The sequence below is a fragment of the Taudactylus pleione genome, unplaced genomic scaffold (genome assembly GCF_031769625.1).
Source record: "Taudactylus pleione unplaced genomic scaffold, aTauple2 ptg000848l, whole genome shotgun sequence".
NCBI classification, from domain to species: Eukaryota; Metazoa; Chordata; class Amphibia; order Anura; family Myobatrachidae; genus Taudactylus; species Taudactylus pleione.
Genome location: NW_028285250.1, coordinates 2,439,480 through 2,464,932, shown reverse-complemented (window position 1 = coordinate 2,464,932; position 25,453 = coordinate 2,439,480). Strand labels below are relative to the sequence as shown.

The window sequence follows — 25,453 nt, the reverse complement described above, 5'->3', positions numbered from 1 at the left end:
TCAGACCTGCTCGCGAGCGCAGGACGCTCACAAGCGGGTCGATGGTGCCCTACTGCGCATGCGCACGACGGAGGGCGCTCCGTCGTGTGCATGCGCGAGACCCGGCTAGCGACGGGATAGCCGTCGCTCCTGGTCTCGCACCAAAGGGGGCGTGCTGTCGATGTTGATTAACAGCACGCCCCCTTTGGTGGGCGTGCCAGGGGCGTGGCTGCCAAACGGAGGCGTTCCCATGGGAACACCTACCGTCTGAAGCCGGCCCCACTGACATCAGTAGTGATGTCAGTGGGAGTGATTTTGGCTCTCATAGAGGCAAAATCACTCCAGGGCTTGCGGCAGCGAGACCCTACCGCAGGGTCTTGACCATCGCGACCATCATCATGGACGCTCGCTATAGCTGTGGGTGGTCACCCACAGCTATGCGAGCGTCCAAGAGGCCGCTCCATTTTCATGTAGGAGGGCCCTGATTCAGAGCGAGCGCTCTGTCAGAGGGTCCGGCTCTGAATCAGGCCCTCTGTTTTCTCGGGAAGTCATTTAGAAGTTTCTGATTAGATACTGCCATATTTTGCAAACTCCTTTGGTCTCTAGCTTGGAAGGACTCACACCATTGTGCTTCTATTTAAAACATCTCAGTCTCGCATTTAGGGCCTCATTCAGAGATGTTCACAAACCCGATGGTTTGAGTACAACTCCAGTGTTAGAAGATCGGCGTGTGCACAGGATTCGTACTGCTCATGCGGCCGGTCTTCTACTGTGAGATCTCTCGCAGTTCCGCAAAGCTGCAACCTGGCCGTTTGGGGCCGGAGCGTGGGTGGAGCCAATCTGCTTTCCTGGAAATGGGGGCGTGTCGCCATACTCACAACAGCAATGCTAACTGTGGGCCTGAATTCAGAGCCTGACGCTCTGACCAGAGCGCTTGCTCTGAATCAGTGCCCTCCTACCTTAAAATGGAGCGGCCTCCTGGCCGCTCGCATAGCTGTGGGTGACCACCCACAGCATATGCGAGCGGCCAAAAAGATGGTCGCGATGGTCAAGACCATCGCGACCATCGGGCTTGCGGCGAGACCCTTGTGGTAGGGTCTCGTTGCCGCAAGCCCTGGAGTGATTTTGGCTCTATCAGAGCCAGAATCACTCCCACTGACATCACTAGTGATGTCAGTGGGGCCGGACTCAGGCGGTAGGCGTTCCCATGGAAACGCCTCCGTCTGGCAGCCACGCCCCCGGCACGCCTGCTAAAGGGGACGTGCTGTCACTCACCATCGACAGCACGCCCCCTTTAGTGCGAGACCCATAACGACTTGGCCGTCGTTATTCGGGTCTCGCGCATGCGCACGACGGAGCTCCCTCCGTCGTGCGCATGCGCATTGGGGGAACATCGACCCGCTTGCGAGCGTCCTGCATGACCCCCTGTGTCCATCTGTCAATTGGGCCCTTACTTGCTGTAGGAAGTAAGTGACCCTACTGAATTAGTGGACATATGAAGACAGACATACATAATATTTTTGACACATTTACTATGCATTGTCAGTTGAGAGAACTTCTAAATACAGTCCTGTAGCGAATACTGTAGGCTGCGTTGTTTATTTTAATGTATGTTTCACGTTTATTTGTCTCTGGTTTATTACATTTTATAAATATTTAATTTTCTGTTTTGGTCATGCTGAAATAAACGTGGGTATTCTTATGTCTGAGAGAAATAACAATATTATTGCATGCCAAAGCCAAACAATTATCTCAACATTTTCCATGTTAGTTTGAACACTTGAGCTCTGTTTCGTTGGAGTCTATGGATTATATTTTTTTGTGACTGCTGGAATGAGATATATATTGCTGAAATACATATTAAGTGAAAGTAAACCACTGTTAAAAATAGGGCATTATCCTTTTTTAAAAATGTTATGTGTTGAAAAACATAGGAAAGTTTCTGAAGCAGATTTGGAGAAATGGGAGTAAATTTAGTAAGCGTTTTCTTGCTTCTTGGCGAGTTTGACCCTGAAACTTAAAACTGCAATGATATCACAAGCAAAACGCGGCATGTTTCCCTTTTAATACCATTGCCACTTTAAATTTCAGGGTCAAACCCATTGTGAAGCAAGCCAACGCTTATTAAATCACTTACTCCGTAGTGTGGATTTCAATTCTAGGTGATGTGTGCAAAGAGCCATCTAACGGCGGCATCTTGACATCGCTGGTTTTCTCTCACACTCCGTAGAGGTGTGTAGGATAATTATAATTCTTTGGGATGTGCCCAGAAATTACATTTTCCCCCAAGAATTTGAATAATTTAACATTGCTAATTTCCCTCTAAGGGATGTGCAAGGGAAAATTGTTAGTTTTGGCACTTCAACCTTCCTGATGGAAATTATCCTTGAGCACCCAATCCAGAACTCCTAAGGGGCCTATTCAAATAGCCAAATTCGCTTCCGCGACCTTATATAATTAAAAACCCACGTTAAGTTGGGTCTCAATGGGATTTAACGTTGATTTTAGGGCACGATTCAGAGGTGTATGTTCATCAGATGATGAGTCTGCATGTCCAGAACAGGCCCTGCAGTCTTGCTTGCTTGCTCCTGCATAAGCCGCAGCATGATTAACATTTGGGGGGCGAAGCGGGGGCGTGTCTCCCCCCATTTTCTGGGATGGACGAGGCAAGGGTCTACATTGATAGATGCAGATTCCTGGCCTCTTATGTGACCAGCACCCGGTCAGGCTGTGGGAAGCTTCAGCTCCTGCAACCTGACCAAAGGCGCAACAGACGGTCGCAGTGCTGGGATCGCAAATGCAGCAAGGAGATGTCTGACACCTCCTCCTGCATGTGCATCAGAGACGGACGGATTTGCACAGCCATCTCTGAATTCAGGCCCTTAGTTTGCAGCTCTAGACTAGGTGACAAGTAGGGAAAACCCTTATTTTATTTTATTTTTTAAAGGAAAAAATGTTGGGACACTGTGTAGTACTCTTGCCATACCTTTATTGTCCATATGTTCTTGTTTATAAACCTCTAATGTATTTAGAGGTCTTTAAATAGGAAACAATGGGCAATAAAGTTGTAATTTTTTTAGAATTTCCTCTCTAAAAAGCAAAAAAGTGCGTTACATGATGTTGAACATGTATGTTGAGGTGTTGTAATGATGGGGAAGGGGTTACATGATGTGAGACATGTATGTTGTTAGTGTTCACTCTAGCTCCAGCGGCAGGCAGGGCGCTAGAGCTAGAGAGGGCACCTTAGTGTGCGCGCGTCCGAAAAGGGGGCGTGTCTATAAGACGCGTCCCCTTTTCTTCACTCTTAGGGCGTGGCCGGCACTTGCGGACACGCCGGGCCGCTCCCAAGCACGGCAGACAGGGAGAATAGATGCTAGGCGCATGACACTGCGACCCATGGGTGAACACGGCACCCGCAGGCTGAGAGAGCAGGGTGCTTTTTGCCCTCCAGAAGGAGGGCAGGGTGCCGCGCCCCGCTAACACAGCCTAGCGGGAACGCTATGTTGTAATGATGGGAAGGGGGTTACATGATGTGGGACATGAATGGTGTAATGATGGGAAAGGGGTTACATGATCTGGTACATGTATGTTGTAATGATGGGGAAGGTGCTGTAATGATAGGGAAGGAGTTACATGATGTGGGACATGTATGTTGAGGTGCTGTAAAGATGGGAAAGGGATTTTTGAACTTGCACATGAGAGTTGCAAGTGTTTTTTTCCAACTTTTTACAAGCTTGTATGTGTACAATTAAAAAAAAAAATCAATATAGAGACACTTTAATGTACTCCACATTTTTTTTATATTGCTGCAATACACTCGCTGACTATCCTGTTCCTATCATTTATAAAAGTTGCAAAACTCAACTATTTGACACCATGTAACTACCCCCAGTACTTTGCTTATGGTTGCTAACTACCTTCTACACTGTCCTGCTATTTTATTTTCCCCTCTTCTGGGGATACAGGATGATTCCCCCTCTCTTTCATGTACTTCACATGAGTTGCACATTGCAGCATTAGCCTTCTGCAACCGTGACTTGGGAGTGCAGTTAAAGAAAATATCCTGTAAAAAATGCGTAATGGTAACCCCCGAGCACAGGGCACAGAACCTGCGCATAATTGAATTGGCCGTCAAGACTCCCTGCAGACTATTCTACATAAAGTACCAAACCGCTAAATACATCTTCCTCTACTTCTTGTACTTTTACCTTTTATTATTATTGTACGAGTATTTAATGTGAGGCTTGATAATAGCAGACTGGTGCATGTAGTGTAGTCTGCACCTTTACCGTATTAATGTTTTAGACTCCGTGCGGATACATATCTGTTTATCTGAAACATACTTAAATTCCTTTTCTGATGTTTTCACTACTACACCTAGTGGGAGTTTTTTCCAAGCATATGCTACTTTTTCCTATGTCAGCATCTTACAAAACAAGTAGGCAAGTGTACCATAAACATTTACTATAGCATGAGTAAACGATTTGTAATGTATTTTATTTATTTATTTTTTTCATTTTATTATGAAGGGTACTGTGCTTTGCTGAATTTACAATCTAGAGAAAAACATCATAAACCGTTACGTTCCAAACATTTGCTATACAGTAAACATAATGCAGATTATTACAAATATATTGTACAATAGTGATATCCAGTACAATATATCTAGCATCACATTTATTGTTTGTATTTTCTAAATGATTTATTTGTCTTACATTATATTTGCAGAAAGTGATTGACACCAATAATTTGTGTGTTGTATTACACTTATGCCTTCTATTAACTTTGTGTTTGAAAACAAGCCGTTTATGGGTTCTCTGAAGCTGGTACTTTTAAATAATGTTAAATATTGTTTACAATATGCTTTATGATTGTGGGAGTTTGCAGCTGAGCTTTGTATTGTCAGCCACCAAGAGCAAATATTGTGAATTTTCCATTTAGTTTTATAAGGAGTCAGATCTGAAAGACCTGTGTAGCCTTGTTGAGAGGTGCTTAGTTCAACAATTATATCTTTGTAAAGGTGCGTACACACGGAGCAATTTAAATGCACAATCTGAACTATAAAGATATTAATCATATCGTTCATATCGTGCATTTTCCAGTGGCCAACGATTGCGATGCACGGGTACGCATGGACGATGGCAATATCGTCCATTGCCCGTGCATTTAGGCCAACCTGGTCGATATCGACCAGGTTGCTATAGGGATCGTTGATCACGGGTCGCTATAGTCATTGGTGGTGTGGTGGATTATCGATCATCCAGCACACCAGGATTGTGCAGGACGATCACACAGCGATGTCGGTATATCGCTGTCTGATCTCTCCGCGTGTATGCACCATAACGCCATACAGTTATGTACCATTGATTGTGGGGCGGCCACATGAAGTATTATTCCTTTAGGAGTATATGGGTGGTAGTTCTTAATTGTAGCCTCCACTTCCGTTGGTAAATAAAACTCTGCAGAGAACTATAAAGCTTCTATGGAGAATAAGTTAAGCACATTATTATATTTCATTGTCAAGATGACAGAAAAGTTCTGCAGCACTGTTCAAAGGGGATAAAGCTGACTAGAAGAAACAGAAGTCCAGAGAGTATATCAAATTCACATAGATATAAAATTAAAGTGCAGTTAGCATAATTATGTAGAGAAGATGTGTTGGGTACGGGATGCCGGCGTTTGGGATCCCAGCGGTTAGAATCCCGACGCCGGCATCTTGTCTGTCAGTATCCTAACCCTTCCTCTCTCCCTAACCCTCTCTCCCCGGGGCCTAAACTTAACCTCCCCCCCTCCCTCTCAGTGCCTAATCCTGACCCTCCCCCCTAACCCCGGTATTCACTGTCAGGTTGACGGCACCGGCATTAAGACAGGTGTCGGGATTCTGGCGCCGGTATTCTAAGCTCCGGCATCCTGATAGTCTGTACATTGATCGCATCCCGAGAAGTTAAAGGGTAGAGGGCCCTGCTCATTGGAACTTACAATCTACAGAACCATGGTTTGATGGGATTGAGGGGGTCATTCAGACCCGCTTGCGAGCGCTGGACGCTCGCAAGCGGGTTGATGGTGCCCTACTGCGCATGCGCACGACGGAGGGAGCTCCGTCGTGCGCATGCGCGAGACCCAGCTAGCGACGGGATAGCCGTCGCTCCGGGTCTCGCACCAAAGGGTGATTGACAGCATGCCCCCTTTGGTGGGCGTGCCGGGGGCGTGGCTGCCAGACGGAGGCATTCCCATGGGAATGCCTACCGTCTGAAGCCGGCCCCACTGACATCAGTAGTGATGTCAGTGGGAGTGATTTTGGCTCTATCCAGGGCTTGCGGCAGCAAGACCCTACCGCAGGGTCTTCGTCGCAAGCCCGATGGTCATGGACGCTCGCTATAGCTGTGAGTGGTCACCCACAGCTATGCGAGCGTCCAAGAGGCCGCTCCATTTTCATGTAGGAGGGCCCTGATTCAGAGCGAGCGGTCTGGTCAGAGCGTCCGGCTCTGAATCAGGCCCTGAATCCTCTCATTGGCTTCTGATTTAAAAAGGTTTATATGTACAAATATCTGGCAATGCTACCTCCTGATTATCAGTAAATTAAATTCATAATGTAGATGCTTACATTTTCACAGTATGTAGTCTTCATATTAGACTCCTAACATTTAAAACCATTATCTGTGCGTTCCCGACACTGCCATATCATCAGCTTTAGACTGAGTACATTTTAATTCACCCTACTGATGATGTGACCCAGAAATGTTTTTTTAGGTAGTAATAGACCCTTACCGTGACCCTGATTTGCACATTTAACCCTTTAGAAAGTAGGTTTGCTGACTTTTTCATGTATGGCACAGTGTTCTCGACCTCAACCTGAAGTACCCCCAACAGGTCATGTTTTCCATATTTCTTTCTGTGGAAGAAGCTGGGATAATGCTGACCCATCAAAATAGATTTATACATCTGTGTGTGATTTAAGCTGCATACACACACAACGATTTTTTGTACGACTATCGTTTAAAAAAATCGTTCACTTTCTAAGTCAAACGATGAACGATAATCGTTTATGCGCGTTCACGTTTGTAGTTCAGGCAGACTTGTCAACTCAACGATTTTCATTAAGGGAATATGCAAAAATCGTTTGTACATCAAAAAAATCGTTCATTACATTTTAAAAAATCTGACCGATGATCTGACAGATAATCTGTCAGAAAATCGTTAAAAAAATCGTTGTGTGTGTGTATGCAGCTTTAAAGTTATCCACAAAACATGCGCTGCTGGTGGTACTTGAGGACTGGAGTTGGGAACCACTGGTATAGTAAATTAAAAGGCTCCCCAAAACTTTTTTAACACTGGTTTATTAGGAGAGCCCGGGAAACCTTAACAGCTATGAAATCTCAAAACTTAATTTTTTTGATCCTTACTTATGCCTTGCTGAATATACTGCAGCTAGTCTTAGGTCATCTGTTTATAGGTTGTGTACAAGATCTGAGAACAGCCCCTCACTGTCTGCTCTGTCACATTTTCCTGACCTCCATCCGGGTCTGCCCCAATTGATGTCGTGCCTTGTGCACAAGCCAGGGTATTGTGGGAGGATGATCATACTTGAATTTGATTGACTGAGTGACTTTAAGGAGGGATAAAGCAATTGTATGGTCAGAGGCAAATCAGTGATGTACTATGTTAGTTTTTGCCACCAGTTTTAGTAACACATTGATCAAAATAGATAATCTATAACATGATTATTATACATATCAGTTTCTTGATATTTGCAGTACAGAGAAACAAAGGGTAAATATTATGATTAAAGTGCAAGAAATGGGTAAACACTATGGTCTTTCTAATTGTTACAGATAATTCTTATTACAGTGTGAAATGGCTGTTATTATTTCACTGTTGTAGAAAAGTGCATATGACAGAAAGCAAGGTCTTTTGGCCAAAATAAATGCTGTATATAAATTTGGAGGACGTTTCTTTTAATTAAATTTGCAAAAATCGGAAAAAAAAATAAAAAATCTTTTTTTTCACGTTGTCATTATGGGGTATTGTGTGTAGAATTTTGAGGACAAAAATCAATTTATTCCATTTTGGAATAAGGTTGAAACATAACAAAGTGTGGAAAAAGTGAAGCGCTGTGAATACTTTCCGGATGCACTGTAATTTATCTAATAGTGCACCTTACTGTCGGGACCGTTCCTGGTCAGTACGTGGTCACATCCTGTTGTAAATACCAGGACTCTCTTTACATGCTAAAGGGGGGGGTGTCCATGCCATCTTTTGGGGTATAGCTACATATTCCCTTAAAAATCCAAGTATCCGTGGTGGATGAAAAAAACCCTGGTCAGTCCCGGGGCTGGCCTCATGCAGCTTACTTTCCTGATGGCAGTCCTGCTAACATTGACTGTAGGATTATTAGTTTATTTGAGCTTGGAGCATATTTTGTCTAGCTGCAGAATTTGCATCAGAACAAACCAGGTTTTACTACAACAATGTTTTCCAAACCTGGACCTCATAGCCTGCTCACAGTCCAGGTACTATGGATATCCATTCATGAGCACATTGGATTAATTATTGCTACAGTCGGTTTGATTTACCCACCTGTGCTAAAGCAAGGATGTCCCTAATGTCTGGACTGTGAATTGGTCACTAGGACCAAGTTTGGGAGGCACTGTACTAGGAGTGCAAGGCAAATAGTGCACGTTGTTAGATGTTGCATGCCAGTGAGGACCAAGTCATATTTACATTGCATTTTAGAATCAAAACTCCAGTTGTGCACTTTGTATCCCTTCTAACTCTGTAACAGCCATTAATGTTATTCATAGGGGGTTTTCCTATTAACTACGATAACCCGTTTTTCCCCAAAAAGTTTTCACCGGTGAACACTTTTTCTGCAAAAAATGGTTATCTGGCTATCCTCTTAGCCGGGATTTTCACAGGTGCGAATTCTTGTATTGCAGTTATCGCAATTCTTTTTTCGGGACCCTGGAGCAGGTGATCAGTTGTCCAAAACCCCTATTTTTGGCTAAAAATGTCGGAGCTTGATGCAGAACCACTGGGACACCCTCCTCAATGACTAATTGGGCAAAATAAATAATTTTTTAATTCGCTTCATTTGGCCAATAATGACTAAATTTTTGCGGGTAAAAAGTGAATGAAAAGGTTTTAAAGTGTGGGACAGGTTTATTTGGGGGTGCTGTATTGCAAGTATTGTAAATTATGCAGGAGGCAGTGACGGGTGTATTTTTTTTTAAAGTGCCCTAAAATGACAAAAAAATATACTTCCACCCATTATAGCGTCGTCCTAATTTATATACAGCATTTATTTTGGCCAAAAAAGCTTGCTTTCTGTTATATGCATTTTTCTAAAACAGTGAAATAATAACAGCCATTTCACACAATTTAAGAACCCTAAACCCTGATTATGACCGCTAACAGACTTCTATACTATTACCCAATATTAGTTTACCATTTTTTTGGGGTACAGGCTCATTTCCCCATTTTCACCTGTACTTATTGTCTGTTATCCTATCAGAATTATCGTGCATATTAATTATCGTCGGTTTTGTAAGCCCAATAAACTGGCACACCCATAGCTACGATAAGTAACCCATTTGGGTGAAAGGTGCAAAAAGTTTTCAACAGCGAAAAACTTTTAGTTTTTTGCATCTAATTGGATATCCTTCATTAGCATTCCCGCTAGGCTGTATTAGCGGGGCGCTGCGCCCTGCCCGATTTCAAAATGACAGAATGCACCCTGTCCCTTTCGTGGTACCCCACTAAAACAACATGGTGGGTGCCGTCCCCAACCGCAGGCCGCAGTATCCTGTGGGTAGGAAAAATATTGGTGCAGCGATTACCGCTGTGAATAGATGCCATACGCATGGCATCTATTCATAGAGAGAGGAAAGCTTAAGGGCAGCCCGGCATGTCCGTAAATTCCGGGCACGCCTCCAAGAGGGATGAAAAGGGGGCGTGTTTTAAAAACATGCCTCCTTTTCCCCTGGGCACGTCCCCCTTTTCGGGCAACCCGCTGGCCGCTTGCACACTTGCTTCAGGAGCTGCTGGCAGTGACATCTGAACTAGGCAGGGAAATTTTAAATGCCCGCATAGTTGTGATGTCAGCCTAGGCATATAGAGCGGCCGAGTGGTAAGGGTGTGTATAGCTTACCCATCTGCTGTTCTGAAGACGGATCGGTCTGCTGACCGACAGTGGTTTCGGAGTATGTTAAGGTGGGTACACACTGAGACGACTGTTCGGTTCACATAATCTATGGGGACAGCTAGCATATAATTTAGGGCAGATATATATTTTAAAATCATGTTGATTTAACACCTTTGATGTGTACCCCCACAAAATGAACCACTCACACATAACTTGCCAGCACGGTCTACACTGATGGTTGTCTAGTCATGTGCCAAAGTGCATAATGCAGCAGCCTGTGCCCACAAAATTCCGTTATTGTTTTCCTACACCAAACTCCACTGCAATCTCCAACAGTATATGCACTAAAATGTGTCTTTTTAAAAAAAAAAACCCTCCACATTCACCATAGCAGTGGTCAGAGCCATTTGGAACAGGTTCCTGACCGTTATACCTCATGGGGAGTTGGGTACACGATCCTGGCGCTGATGATGTCGGAGGTCTGAATCCCGGCGCCGTAATTTTGACGTTGCAAATCCCGACGCATCCAGGTAAGTATTCTAACCCTTCCCCTAACCCACCTTTCCCACAGCCAAACCCCTTAACCCAACCCTAATACTCACCGTCGGGATCGCAACCGTTGGGCTTCTAGAACCAGGATTCTGATTGCGGTCGGGATTCCGGCGCCGGCATTGTGTGCGCCAGGATGCCAACTACGTCCCCGCATGGGTACCGCTTATTATAGTGCTGCACAGTTACAGTGCCAAGTACTACACAATGATGCTGGCAAATTATAGTTGTGCAGTTTTATTTCAGTGTAGCTCAAACTATTTTAAAGTGTGTTGTACATGTTGTCAAATAATCTTGTCAGAAGCCTTATTTTATTGCAATACTAATACGTACAGTGTTATTTTCTCTGCATGATGTAGAACATTATGCAACATCCTGATCTTATCCACTGTTTGTGTTGTGTGGACAAAACCTGTCTGGTGTGGTGTTGGTTTCTATGATCTCAAAACTATTAGGTTAACCCCAGGTGTTATAAATATGTCATCAGGAGTGACCGGAATTTTACACAAGATTTAGAACCTCATTGAGTTTTGATACATACCGTTTTAGAACACCTCCTTTTTTCCAGTTTATATTGAAATTTAAGCTATTCAAATAACCTGAATAACCTGAAATGGTACAAAGGTAAGTGGTAAATGGCTTAATTCCGAATTCAATTATTCTTGATATGTTGCTATGTGAGGAATAGGGTTGTAGCCTCGAGCTTTCTCGCCCGGAAGCTACTCAGAAGCCCTTTTCCTCGTGTGGTAAATCTGCGGTTGACGCATAAATTCAGTAGCACCCAGAGCTATGGGTTAACGCGATAAGGGCAGAAAGACCAACTTAACGTGGAATTTTGTTTTAGCAGGAGGAGGTGAACAGAAACCTGCGTTAAGTGCAGCCTGCGGGATGTAATTGAATAGCCCCAGGCACAGCATTGCGCCTAATCCTCACTTCGCGGATAGTTGAATTTAAAATTTTAAAACTTTGGGCCATCCAGCCGGGTTTTTTTTTTTTACGCCATCGAAAAGATGGCTCCTCAGTGTGACATCCCAACTGTCAAACATGGAGGATGAAGCATGCTGTTTTCCAATTTGGCGACTTCCACAGAGTGACTGGCACTTTGAACCAAAAGAGTTACAACAGGATTTTACGGCACCATGCAGTACCTAACCTAAGCCTAGTTGATCAAGGGTTCACCCTACTACAAGATATTGACCCAAAACTTACCTCCAGGGTATGTCAAAAATTCCTTTTAGGCAAAGAAAACTGTAATCTTCAAACCATGTCCTGGTTAGCACAGTCTTCAGACTTAAACCCCATCGAGCTGGTTTGGGATGAACTTGGACACAAGGATGAAAGTCAAAGCAACCTACAAGTGCAAAACATTTGGGGGAACCTCTGCAACAGTGTTCTGAGCTTTCCAAATAATATTTGTTTTCCATTGTAGAAAAAATGCCTCAACGTGGCCACTTTTGTGTAGAAATTTAGATTACATTGTTAAACAAAACAATTATATGGTTTCTTTATTTTTTTATCTCTGCGGTCGGAGAGTAGGCCACATGGTCAAGATTGCGGCCCCGGCAATGAGGGGTTAATCCCGTGTGCGGCAGCGTTATTTTCATATGAACTATTGGCGCTAGGCGCCATGCGCTGTAAATGTAATGTATGTAACACGTTTAATGCCCTGTGCGCAGTTTTAGAATTGTAGGAATGCATGTTTAAATGTATGTACTATGCACTTATAGGAAGGTTTCAAAACCAGTTGTTCATAGGACATTCTCATGTAGTAATGAGTGAAATGGCTAAACCTTTGTTTACAGCAAAGGCCCTCCAGGGAGTAGTGTGGAACTTCCTAAGAAGGTGTGAAGATTGTGATTAAGCAAAACTGGCTTAAGTCATAGATCTAGGACAGGAGGAATGCAATTGAAATGTGAGTTCAATTTGAGAGACGATTACAGTGCATCCGGAAAGTATTCACAACGCTTCACTTTTTCCACATTTTGTTATGTTACAGCCTTATTCCAAATGGAATAAATTAATTTTTGTCCTCCAAAATTCTACACCCAATACCCCATAATGACAACGTGTACAAAGTTTTTTTTTTTCAAATGTAATTAAAAATACAAACAAACAAAAAACTAAGATATCACATGTACATAAGTATTCACGGCCTTTCCTAAATACTTTGTTGATGCACCTTTGGCAGCAATTACAGCCTGAAGTCTTTTTGAATATGATGTCACAAGCTTGTTACACCTATCTTCAGGCAGTTTCGCCCATTCCTCTTTGCAGCAACTCTCAAGCTCCATCATGGGAAGTGTCAGTGCACATCCATTTTCAGATCTCTCCGGAGATGTTCAATCGGATTCAAGTCTGGGCTCTGGCTGGGCCACTCAAGGACATTCACAGAGTTGTCCTGAACCACTCCTTTGATATCTTGGCTGTGTACTTAGGGTCGTTGTCCTGCTGAAAGATGAACTGTCGCCCCAGTCTGAGGTCAAGAGCACTCTCGAGCAGGTTTTCATCCAGGATGTCTCTGTACATTGCTGCATTCATCTTTCCCTCTATCCTGACTAGTCTCCCAGTTCCTGCCGCTGAAAAACATCCCCACAGCATGATGCTGCCACCACCATGCTTTACTGTAGGGATGGTATTGGCCTGGTGATGAGCGGTGCCTGGTTTGCTTCAAACATAACGCCTGGCATTCACGCTAGAGTTCAATCTTTGTCTCATCAGACCAGAGAGTCTTTCAGGTGCATTTTGGCAAACTTCAGGTGAGCTGCAATGTGCTTTTTACTAAGGAGTGGCTTCCGTCTGACCACTCTAATATACAGGCCTGATTGGTGGATTCCTGCAGAGATGGTTGTCCTTCTGGAAGGTTCTCCTCTCTCCACAGAGGAATGCTGTAGCTCTGACAGAGTGACCATGGGGTTCTTGGTCACCTCCCTGACTAGGGCCCTTCTCCTCCGATTGCTCAGTTTAGACGGCGGGCCAACTCTAGGAAGTCCTGGTGGTTCCGAACTTGATGATGTAGGCCACTGTGCTCGTTGGGACCTTCATAGCAACAGATACATTTTCTGTACCCATCACCAGATTTGTGCCTCGAGACAATCCTGTCTCGGGGGTCTACGGACAATTCCTTTGACTTCATGCTTGGTTTGTGCTCTGACATGCACTGTCAAGTGTGGGACCTTATATAGATATATAGATATATATATTGACAGGTGTATGCCTTTCGAAATAATGTCCAATCAACTGAATTTACCACAGATGGACTCCAATTAAGCTGTAGGAACATCTCAAGGATGATCAGTGGAAAAAGGATGCACATGAGCTCAATAGTTCCAAAGCTTACCTGAGCATAGGGACACCCACCGCTGCCTTCTCATCTGCCTCTGACGTTGGGTACCAGCGTAAATATCGATAAAATAGACGCACGTCGACCAGCCACGCAGCCCTTGTGGTGGGTCTGACCTGTCAGAGAGAGAGCAGCTCTCCTGACACGCAGAGATCTCTCATGCGGTGTATGAGATTGCAATAACTCATTTATGCACGTCCATTTAGCGCCGTTTAAAGGGTAAGACACGCCTGCATTTTTCTAACCACCACCCCATTACCTCCCCCAAATGCTGACTACCTGTTACTTACTTTGCAAATTAATTCTCTGTGCCTGCGGGATGGCAAGACAGTCTATGCGCATACGCAAGACCAAATTCACAATAGCTAAAAGTCATTCGGTCTGTGATAAATGACCATTGCGTACATCTCTGAATCAGACCCTTAGTTTTTTAAAGACTATTGAGCAGTAAATATTTTGTTCTGGTTAAGCCTCCTTTTTTCAGCCATTAAAAAGTGATGCAAGTATGGTTGACTGCTTTCTGTCCATTGTATGATTTTACTAATAATTTTGCTGTAAACGAAAATGTTCCTTCTATACTGTATGGGGTCAATCTAATAATTTGCTAGTTTGCTTTATGAAATTCGCAAACATTACACAAATGTGTGCTCCCAAGAAATGCAAGATCCAATTAGAAATGATTATTCGCGCTCCTCACGGCGCGAGTGTGTGAATTTTCAATAGCATGCAACATGGGAGAAGGGCATGAAAAAGTGGGGAGACAGACTGTTAGTGGCCATAGGAAACGTACAGGAGGTTTTTAAACTGTGTGAAATGGCTGATTTATGCATAGTTTTAGAAGCTATTTAAAAAAATTATAAAAAGCAAACTTTTTTTATTTTCATTTAATCTCAATGGAATTAAACACAAAAAACGCAAAAAAAGTAGAAAAAAAGGTGATTGTGTTAATTTGAGGCCACTTTACATTTTTTAAATAAAATGCAAAAAACTATAAAAAGCTATTTTTTTTTTTTTTCATTTAAAAAATACATTTATTATATTTGGAGGTCTAAACTAACAAAAAAGCTAATTTTGGGGTAATTTGAGGCCATTTTGTTTTTAACACAAAAATGACATGTAATTATTGGGGCAATTAAGCTAATTGAAAACTTGTAAATGCCTAATTAGTCATTAGGGGTGTGCCCAAGGGGTTCTGCACTATGCCCTGACATTTTTACCTTACAATAAAGATTTTTCTCTACCTTATTCACATCCCCTGGAGGGGTGCGCACAAAATACTGTGATTTTCTTCGAAATAAAAAATAATGCGAGTTTGGAATTGGATTGCAAATGTAACTTGCAGTGCGAGTTCCCCCTGAGAGCGGCTCACAGGATTCAACTCGTACCTAATTTGATTGTCCCCTATATTTGCAAACCATGGGGTCAATCCAATTATTTGAGAAAGGTGCGAGTTGCCGTTTGCATGGCTTCAAAACGCCAACATTGGCAACGCATCTCGCACCCCTCACTGCCCGCTCCGAGCCTGAATTTGCACAATTTTGCTCGGAACCCAATGGCTGTGACACACGACGGATTTGTGGCAAAATAACAGACTCTCTTTTTTTCCGTTGTTTAATTTCAGTGGAAGTTACAAATACGTTAGGGTTTTCAACAGTGCACTAACACGGCACGGACGCCGTGTTACAGCCACTCACTAGGACGGCTGCCGTCCACGGTGTTCAGTTTTAAAGCTTGAAAAAAGATTGCAAACACAGCATTAACATTACACGTAGCACAAAACCGTTTGCTTGTGAACGTGACTGATCCACAGAAAAAATCCTGACCGTTTTTTTTCCAGATGGACAAAACCGTTCTGTGCTTGTGAGTACTTTTGTGAGAGTTCGGGCTGCCGTCAAGTGCAGCAGTTGTCGCGATGATTCGCACCCGCGAGATTGTCACAGGCAATTGGATTGAGCCCCATGTCTCTCTTTTTGTGGTACTTTGTGTTTATTATTTGTTTATGTAACAATGGGCACGATTCAATTCAGCGCGATAAATAGCGCCGGGAGATAGCTCTCGGAGCTATTCAATTCATCGCGCTGTTAGGTCAGGGAAGGCTCGTTATTGCGCCTTAAACAGGGTGTTTAGGCGTGATAACGGGCATTCCCCGACCTAACTTCCCAGCGCGAGGCTGTTTTCCCGGCGCTAAGGGCAGAAAACAGCCTCGCGCCGGGACTTTTGTCGGATTTCTTCTCTCATCCCCGGAGGGATGAGAGAAGAAATCATTAGTCGGACTTGTCAGCGCGGTGTATTGAATAGCTCCGGGAGCTAACTCCCGGAGCTATTTACATCGCGCTGAATAGAATCGAGCCCAATATGATGTATCTAATGTGTATTTGCAATGATGGATGCTTCAATAAAAATACTTTGTAAAGAAAAAAGTGAGATAAGATAATCAACGTGTGGACCAAAAATTTAGCACAAACTTTGTTGGGAACAAAGGTCCCAATGCCCTACCATCTCCCAGTCCTGAGAGATTTTTTATTTGTGCCATGATTTAAAGATGGATGGCATCTCTACAAGATAACGAGTAAAAGATAAATATTTGTGGTTTTGAATTATAGATATGTAGGAACTGACAAAAAAATTACTTAAAAAAAAAATAAAAATGGCCAAGCAACCACAAAATTCAAATATGGACATGTGATGAATTGACCCTTTACCATAATATAATAATCTCTTGACGGATATCCTTTCTAAATTGATAGATTGACAAAACAGATTGCTTCATAAGGTTTAATAAAAAGATTAAGGGGAAGATTTATCAAAACTTGGAGACCGATAAAATGGAAAGAGATAAATCACCAACCAATCATCTCCTCACTGTCCTTTTTCTAGCACAGCCTGTAATATTACAAAAGCTGATTGGTTGGTACTTTCTCTCTCTCTCCAAGGCTTGGTAAAGCTCTCCCTAAAACATGAAAAGAAAATACATAAAAATACAAGAGTACATAAAGCATATACACCTACAGATGTGTCCTTATACATATTTGTCGCAGTCACGCTTAAAAGTGCCTCCAGACGCGCCAGGTCCCCTGCGACACCGCTGGCGCCGGGCGTCTTTTATTGCTGAAAATGCCTGTAACTCGCAATGCGACTAGGACACACCAGCAAACTCTGCTGATACATTTTATATGCATCACTTGTATATCTGAGTGTGACTGAGGGGTCTATTTACTAAGCTGTGTTAGGATGAAGTGAAAAGCGATAAGGTGCCAGCCAATCAGCTCCCAACTGCCATCCAGGCTGTGTTTGAAAAATGACAGTTGGCTGGCACCTTATCACTTTTCACATCTCCTAACACTGCTTAGTAAATAGACCTCTGAGTCTCTGAATCTGTATACGAAGTGCTACAATGTAGCAGGCGCAGCTTTTTTTAATTCCAAGTCCCATTGTGCTTCATATACAGACTCAGTCGCACACAGATATACAAGTGTCACATATCACATTAATCAGCACTTTCTGCTTCTGCTGCCTAGTCGCATCGCATTGCCACTTAAACACATTTTCGGGAAAAAAAAAAAAAAGACACCCAACGCTAGCACTGGACCTGGCGGCTCCCTCACGCCAGGCAAATAGCGCTGGGTGACGCATTGAGGCTAGATGTATGAGGACACATCTGTATTAACATGTCTTAAGGGGTATTCGGTAAGAAGCATCAGTATTCACAGAATTGTATTTAAGATAAAACAATATATATCATATGTCAAAACTATGACTCTACCTAAGCAGCTATAATGGCCTAAAACCTCATTCAGATCCCTTAGCCATAACTGGTCTGATTCAGAGTTGGAGCAAATCGGCCACATTACTTGCACAGAAATAAATGGTGATTTTTGCAGAGTTGGACTCCTCTATGCACCTGCACTGCCCCTATCCATCTGATTGTGAAGGTAGCTGCCATGACTATTGGTGCGCTCTTACACCAACCCTGTACTTGGCTAGATCTCCGAGTACACTCAACACTCTGTATCCGGTAAATCTGTCTACAAGCCCACAACATGGCCTAAGAACACCAAACCCTGTTGCCACCTAGTTACCTATCCATCTGCAAGTGAATATGCCACTGAGATGTCCATGATCCTGAATTGTTTTGGGCGCCTATGGTTGTGTATGCCCAGCACAGGTGCGTGTGCAGTGTAAAATATCTGTCCGCAAAGCCGCTGTAAATTTATTTATTTATTACCAGTTATTTATATAGTGCAAACATATTCCGCAGCGCTGTACAGAGAGTTTCTTACCATTCATATCTGTCCCTGCCCCAGTGGAGCTTACATCTATATTCCCTACCACATGCTCACAAACATACACACTGGTCAATTTTTGTGGGGAGCCAATTAAACCGGAGTACCCGGTGGAAACCCACGCAAGCATAGGGAGACTATACAAACTCCACACAGTTAGGTCCATAGTGGGAACTGAACCCATGACCTCAGTGCTGTGAGGCAGTAACGCTAATCATTACACCGTCTGTACTGTCCTAAATGTGTCCAGTTTGAATAGCCAAATACACTTTTTTTTTTCTTAAATCCATCTTCACCCCAATAATTAATATTCCTTCTGCATTTCCATCACTGGTTTGGTAGAAATATGTTGAGACGACGTGGGCCAAATGTAATATCTTGCGGGATTTGGAAAGAGCTGAGATTTCAGTAATAAAACAGTGCGTTTTAACGTAGCAAATTTTTTTTCTTTTGGCAAGACCAAGTTGAAAAAGAAGGTGGCATCATTTTCGGAGGCTTAGTCAGTGTAGCCCCTTTTGTTTAAAATTCTGCAGCATACAGTATTTTCTGTCTCCTTCCTAACATAATTCTACTTAACACCATTCCACATAACCCTGCTTTTCTGGTTCCTTGGTATATGGTTAATCCGCGGTTGGGACTGTCCGCTAGTAAAGTAAAACTAATTATTTGCATACACAGGCTTGTTATGGTTAGATGAGACAAGTTTTCCATCATACACGGTTACTGTTATCCCCATGAAATTAACCGTATTAAAAGTATGACTAAATATTAATTTAAAGGTGTCGGTGTTAAGATAAGTGAGACGTTCTTGTGCTAGATCAAAACCCTCTCCAAATAATAACTAAACCATTTATGTACTGGCTATAGAGGATCAGGTTACCTCTGTGAGCCACTCCAAATGAGTTGATCATTAAAACAGCCCATGTTGAGGTTCCAAAACCTGGTCCCAAGAGCCAGTAAATAAAAAATAGATAAAAAATTGTTGGGGGTGCATGAGGATCGGATTTGGGAAATACTGGTCTAAGAGCCTCATCTGTGTAATGTACTCTATTCTGAATCACTACCCCACCAGTCTCTTGTGGGTTGGCTTGATAATTAGGGTCAGGTCATCATTTAGTTTGAGACATTATCTCTGATTTCATAATTTTGCCTACCACTACAAAGATTGGAATTCCTTCACAGTTGTTTCAAATCCTCTAAAGTTTTATTATAGAAGGCTGTTATTGCTGAACTATTCTAACGGCAAAAGTATAGACTTGTTCTTGAATAAAAACAATTAGTTTTGCTGCCTAAATGTTTCACCCTAATAACATCACACAATGGACATAACTCATTCCTCAGATGATCATGCACTATCTAGAACTAGCAAGTTTCGTATCCATATTTTCCATTAGGGTTGGTGCCACTGAGTTATTCTCACCATTTAATGCTTTAGATGCAGAGAATCCCCGACCACACAAGCAGCGCAGGTATTTACTAAGCTCCAGAAAGGGAGAAAATCATTGCGGTTCTCTATTTGAAGCAGAGCGGAGGCCATTTAGTTATATAAGTTGCATTAAAACCAGTTATAGAAATAATTAATATTGAAACATTTTAAAGTCCGTCGAGCACATTTTTTGCAATCCGTAATATCTGAAAAGGGAATCTCACCTATTGTCACTTTTAATGGGATGACCCTGCTTACATAACCGGCAGAGGTTCCCAAACACGGTCCTCAAGGCTCTCCAACAGGTCAGGTTTTAGAGAGATCCATGGTTGAACACAGGTGGTTACATCAAATTCACTCGGGTACTAATTAAGTCACCAGTGTTCAACCATGGATATCTCTGAAACCTGAACTGTTGGGGAGCCTTGAGGACCGTGTTTTTGGGAACCTCTGATATAGGGTATAAATAACAGCATGTCTTGCTGTTCTTTTTTGCATTATTAGACTAATGACGGTCTAATGATAATCCTCCTTGCACCTTTTTGGTACTGTATTTAAGGCTAGCTTTCTTTTTTTTATTTCATAACTTCCAGAATTGATGGTTTATTTCTGAGCCTACAATGTTGTTACCTTGTCAGCAGTGTGTTCTGGTCACTAGAGCATCTGAGCCCCACACAAGAACACTGATAGAAATAACTTTTATATCGATGACCTTTCCTTACATTGGAATGTTAAGCCTCTGGCGTAGTTAGGATCTTGGGAGATGTGGATGGTCGGGAAATATTGTGTAAGAGCAGATAATCCATAGTTTCCAGAAAGCTACAGGTACAGCAAAATAGGCTTAGTGGTCCTCCAGTTGTACATATTTTCTCTATTGCATTTGTCGCAGTATTGCACGTGAGGATAGCACACCGCCTCACTTTTTATATACATTAGTTATGGTCTTTTCACACATGACCTCTGCAGTGAGATTTACAGGCTATAAGGAGATACTACACAACCTACTCCTTTTTTTTCTATACTAACATTTGTATGAAGCAAGTAGCTTACGTTATCTGGCTCCTTCAGATAAATAAAATTGGGCGGATTCCAAGACGGGGGCACACCCTGCCAGCTCTGACTCTCCAGGAGCTGTTCTGTTGACATTACACTTCTGCAGTGATGTCTATTACGGCAAGCACACGTGGTCTAATCCTCCCATGCTAGAGCCGCAGAAACATTGTCTAGTTTGGAGTTTAGCCACACACCACTTTGTTTACCAGATCGGACAAGGTCTGGCCTAGGTGTGGTGCCAAGCATGCAGCTCTGTTGGGGTTGGGGGTTTACTGCACACTGGGGCTTAGGACCTCATTCAGACCCGCTCGCTAGATGCGATCGCTCGCATCCAGCGTATGCAAATTTGTCAAAGTGACGGCACGGGAAGCGATCGCTCGCCAAGGCATAAGCACACCCACTTTGGCTGTGCGAGCGATCGCTCTGTGTATGCGGACACCCACTAGCGTATGTAGAAACGCCCACTAGCGCACGTCATTAAAACATTGGGACATCGAGCACCATCGGAAGCGATCGCAGCGCTTGTGTTGCCTTACCCTGCCGCAAGCACTGCGAGGACTTCAGTGTAAAAATCAGGCATGTGATGTGTACTATGACGCTGCCTGTTAATTATGCACGCCTTAAAAACGGTGTTGAAACACCCAGGCACGCCTGCGTTCGCACCTCCACTCCCCCGTTACTAGTGTCCTGCCCGTTACCACCCATAAACGGCCTCTCCTATCACTCATTACCCTGGGCTGTCGTTGCTGGGCGAGCGAGCGGGCTGCGATCGCACAGAGTAGTTCACGCACCTGCAGAACGAAGCGTTCGCAAAGCATCGGGCCGCTTGCGAGCTGGTCTGAATGAAGTCCTTATTGTGGTGCTCTTGGCACTGCATTTACCAATATGCCCTAAAATCGGCTGAACGGGTGTCAGTTGATTATTGTCATCGTTGGCGTTGTGATATAGTGCAGTATCTCAGTATGTGCTGCAGTTTTGGGATAAGATCAGGTTACTGTGATGTACCTGCCTGTCCTCAGTCTTCCCCATTAATGTATGGATTTCAGAAATCCTTAGTGTGGCATACTGTGCCCTCCTCCCTCCATGCCCAGGTGAGATCTACTTTTCTAACTTTGTTTCTATGCCACAGTCACACCAAAACTCAGCAGCTAAGATCGCCTCTTCCTACAGAATTTCTACTGGCGTAAACTTTATTTAGGCCTATTTCACTTCTTCCCAATTTGCCATTGTACCTGAGAAGTCTGTATAGAGCACATTCCATAGCTGCACCTTCCTCCTTCTGTCTCTTAAATCATCATATACTCTACTTCAAGGCACTTCCTTTTCTGCAACACCCATTCTCCTACCTCTTTTACGTCCTGGCTGCCTGTTACGGCTTCATTCCGCTGAAACTCCATTTGTTTTGTTCTACATCCAACTCCTGTCACCGCATGTTTTCAAATCTAAACTGGATCACTGGAAGGGTCGCAAAGATTAACATTACTGCAAGGTTGCATGTTTTACGCTTTGACTTTTGTCTTTATCTGTGTTATGTCTTCATCTACCTAAATGCCTTTGTTTAGGCATATACAAATATCATATCTTGCTTTTTCATACAGGTGCAGTACTGGATTGTGCTGTAATCAGTCGCCACCACCACATGTATTTGGAATCTGGGAGTCGGACCTGAAAGTTGGGAACCAACAATTTTGTATTTTAAAATATGCAGAAAAGAATCTGTAATGAAAAGAGAGTAGTGATAGGGTGTAAAAATATAATTAGAGGGCACAAATGAACTGCACGGTCTGTTTTTGGCACGAAGCCAGCACAAGCATAGTGTCTGTGCCCTCCATATTAGGCTCTGCAGTATAGCATTCTGTACTCCAACATGCTAGCTAATGCTCTTGGAGTATACCTGGGATCCGGTCAAAATCCTGACAGTTGGGATGCCTATGCCGGTATCCCAACACCTGTCAGAATCCCGGTGACGGCATCCAGACGGTAAGTTATGGAGTTAGGGGGGAGGGTAAGGGTTAGGCACTAGGGGGAGGGTTAGGCACTAAGGAGGGTGGGTTAGGTTTAGGGTGCGAGGAGTGGTAGATTAGGTTTAGGCACAAGGGGGGAGATTAGGTTTAGGCACCAGAGAGGGAGTGTTAGGGAGGGTTAGGATACTGACCGACAAGTGTCTGTATCCTGACCCTGTCGGGATGCTGGCGTCGAGATTCTGACTGCCGGGATCTTGAGCGCTGACATCCCGTACCCAACCCGTATACATGTGCTCGCACATACCAACCAGTTCATATATTGCTGGTAACTTCATATACAATCCTGTGCCAGAGTAGCCTAACCATTGTCCTACAATCCATCCTATTCTCAAAGAGTATACCAGCACCAACCTGTTCTATCACAGTCTACTTGTGCTTCCATGGTGTAGTAACCAGTACTACAGCTGCGATTGCATTAGTGGACATTTCTGAATCAGGCCCCATGTCTTCCCCATGCTATATGCAAATGCAAAACGTTGGCTGGCAGATGGACTCTTTCTCCTACCTGACCTCTCTTCTGCCTTGTGGTCAAATTGGAGGCTGTCTGGGAGCAAGTAAAAAAAAATATATGGTGGTGAGATGTTACTTTGTGTGTATAAGTTGTAACTATCAAACATCATATAAGACCACTAGATACAGATGTGTTCTCATACATCTAGCCTCAATATGCCACACAGGGTGACTTGCCTGGCGCTGCCAGATCCCATGCTACTCTATCTAGCGTTGGGTGTCCTTTTGCTTTTGCCTAAAATGCATCTACAGTAAGTCACAATGCGATACGAATAGGATGCACCAGCAGACTGTGCTGATTAATGTGCTATGTGACACTGGTATATCTGAGTACACCTGAGTCTGTATATGACCCACAACGGAACTTGGAATGAAAAAAGCTGCGGCCGCTACAGTGTAGCACTTCGTATACAGATTCATAAACTCAGTTCAATTATTCAATTAGAGGCGAAAAGTCAGAAAAGTTTCGCCTGTCCGACTTTCCGCCTCCTTCACCTGCGAAAACAGAAAGCGGCAAATGTGGAACAGCGGAGAGTACTGTCAGAAGTGGGGAAATCAATCTGTATCCCCAAAAAAGATGCACTAACATAGGGAATCAATATAGATGTGTACTAATAGCACTAATAAGTGTTTGGGGTACTTAAGTAGTTTAAATTGCTTCTTATTAGTGTCTTTGCAAAAGTGGTGAAGAATGGCATAAAGCTGTATTTTTTGGTGAAAATAAGTAGTCCAGTCAATTTTGGGGTACTTGTAAATGGGTGATGGCATATTTTTATGTCTCTAAAGTGAACTTTTAAAATTTTTTGAAAACCATGCACCTGCAATCTCAAAAACACCTGACCCATGCTTACAGCACCCCAAGAAGTCTATTTTGCTAGTTTTTATAGCTCCCCCCCACTTTTTACTTTTTCGCCCCCAAAACGAAAGTTCTTTTTTTGGGGTGTTCTGAGGTAATTTATTTACATTTTTTTGGTTGATTTGTCCTTTTGGGGGCTGTCCCACGGGTTCTGAGTCATATCCCCATGTTTGCACCCCAAACTAATGATTTTGCACTTTTTGTCTCCTGCTATTCTTAGGAGATACTTTCCTCCTATTACAATGCATTGACTTCCTGCTTAGGTGAAATCGTCCTGTAATAGAATATGGAAAAACTTTGAGGCGGAAAGTCCGAATCCGCGGAAACTTTTCTCCAAACGGCACTTTTGGTTGCCTGGTTATTATTATAAAATACAGATGATATCTGATTATATCCTGGATGAAACCTATTTTTCATACAAAAATAATTATTTTATTTTACCAAACCTCTACTCCTCCATTAACTTTTCAACGCATGATATTGGGATGGTACACAAGCTTGCAAGACCAGCATAATAGTCAGAAGGTGTATTAGAGCCACAAAATGACTTTAGAATAGCAGAGCAATCTTTTTACACATCCATTGCAAATGTTTTTACGATACTAAATGCTGGTTAAAATGACCTAATACTGGGCATCTGAGTCAAAGGGTTCTTCCTTTTTGATATCCTTACAGGGCTCTTCTCTTATGGTGCTTACACATGTAGCGATTTAAATGATTGATTTGAACAATAACTATATCGTTCAAAACGGTCATTAAATGATCCCTACCAATTTACCATCGACCAGCGATGCGCGACCACATATGGACGATAGCGATATCGTCCATCGGCCGTGCTTGCCGGTCAACTTGCTCGATATCAAGCAGGTTACCATGGGGACCTGCGGTCGTTGATTGGGGATCGCTATAGTCGTCAGTAAGTAGGTGGTGTGCTGGATGATCGATATCTATCATCCAGCACACCAGGGAGGGTGCATGACGACCAGCCAGCGATATTTTGTTTCGCTGGCTGATCGCTATGTGTATATACACCATTAGTTTTCCTGTAAGGATCTCCCAGTTATATCTGATTACATTGCTGTTTACCTTGGAGAGCACCACCAACAATAGTTATTGTGCATTTGGGACCTTTGTCCGTACACTTAATTAATAGTTGGTTCTTTAAATTCTGACTACCTAGATATATATTTTTCGATGATAAATAATCTTTTCCTGTGCAGGATAACCTTTGTTTTCTTTGTCATCTGAGTCACATACCTGGTGCGCCAGGATGGAGCCTACATGGAAATCCA

At 43.2% G+C, this 25,453-nt stretch overlaps 1 protein-coding gene across 3 annotated transcripts in view; it reads left to right on the top strand.

Moving 5' to 3' along the window:
* The window catches only part of ARHGEF12 (Rho guanine nucleotide exchange factor 12), a 247,100-nt gene that overhangs the window by 5,065 nt on the left and 216,582 nt on the right, over positions 1-25,453 (top strand). The window lies entirely within an intron of this gene.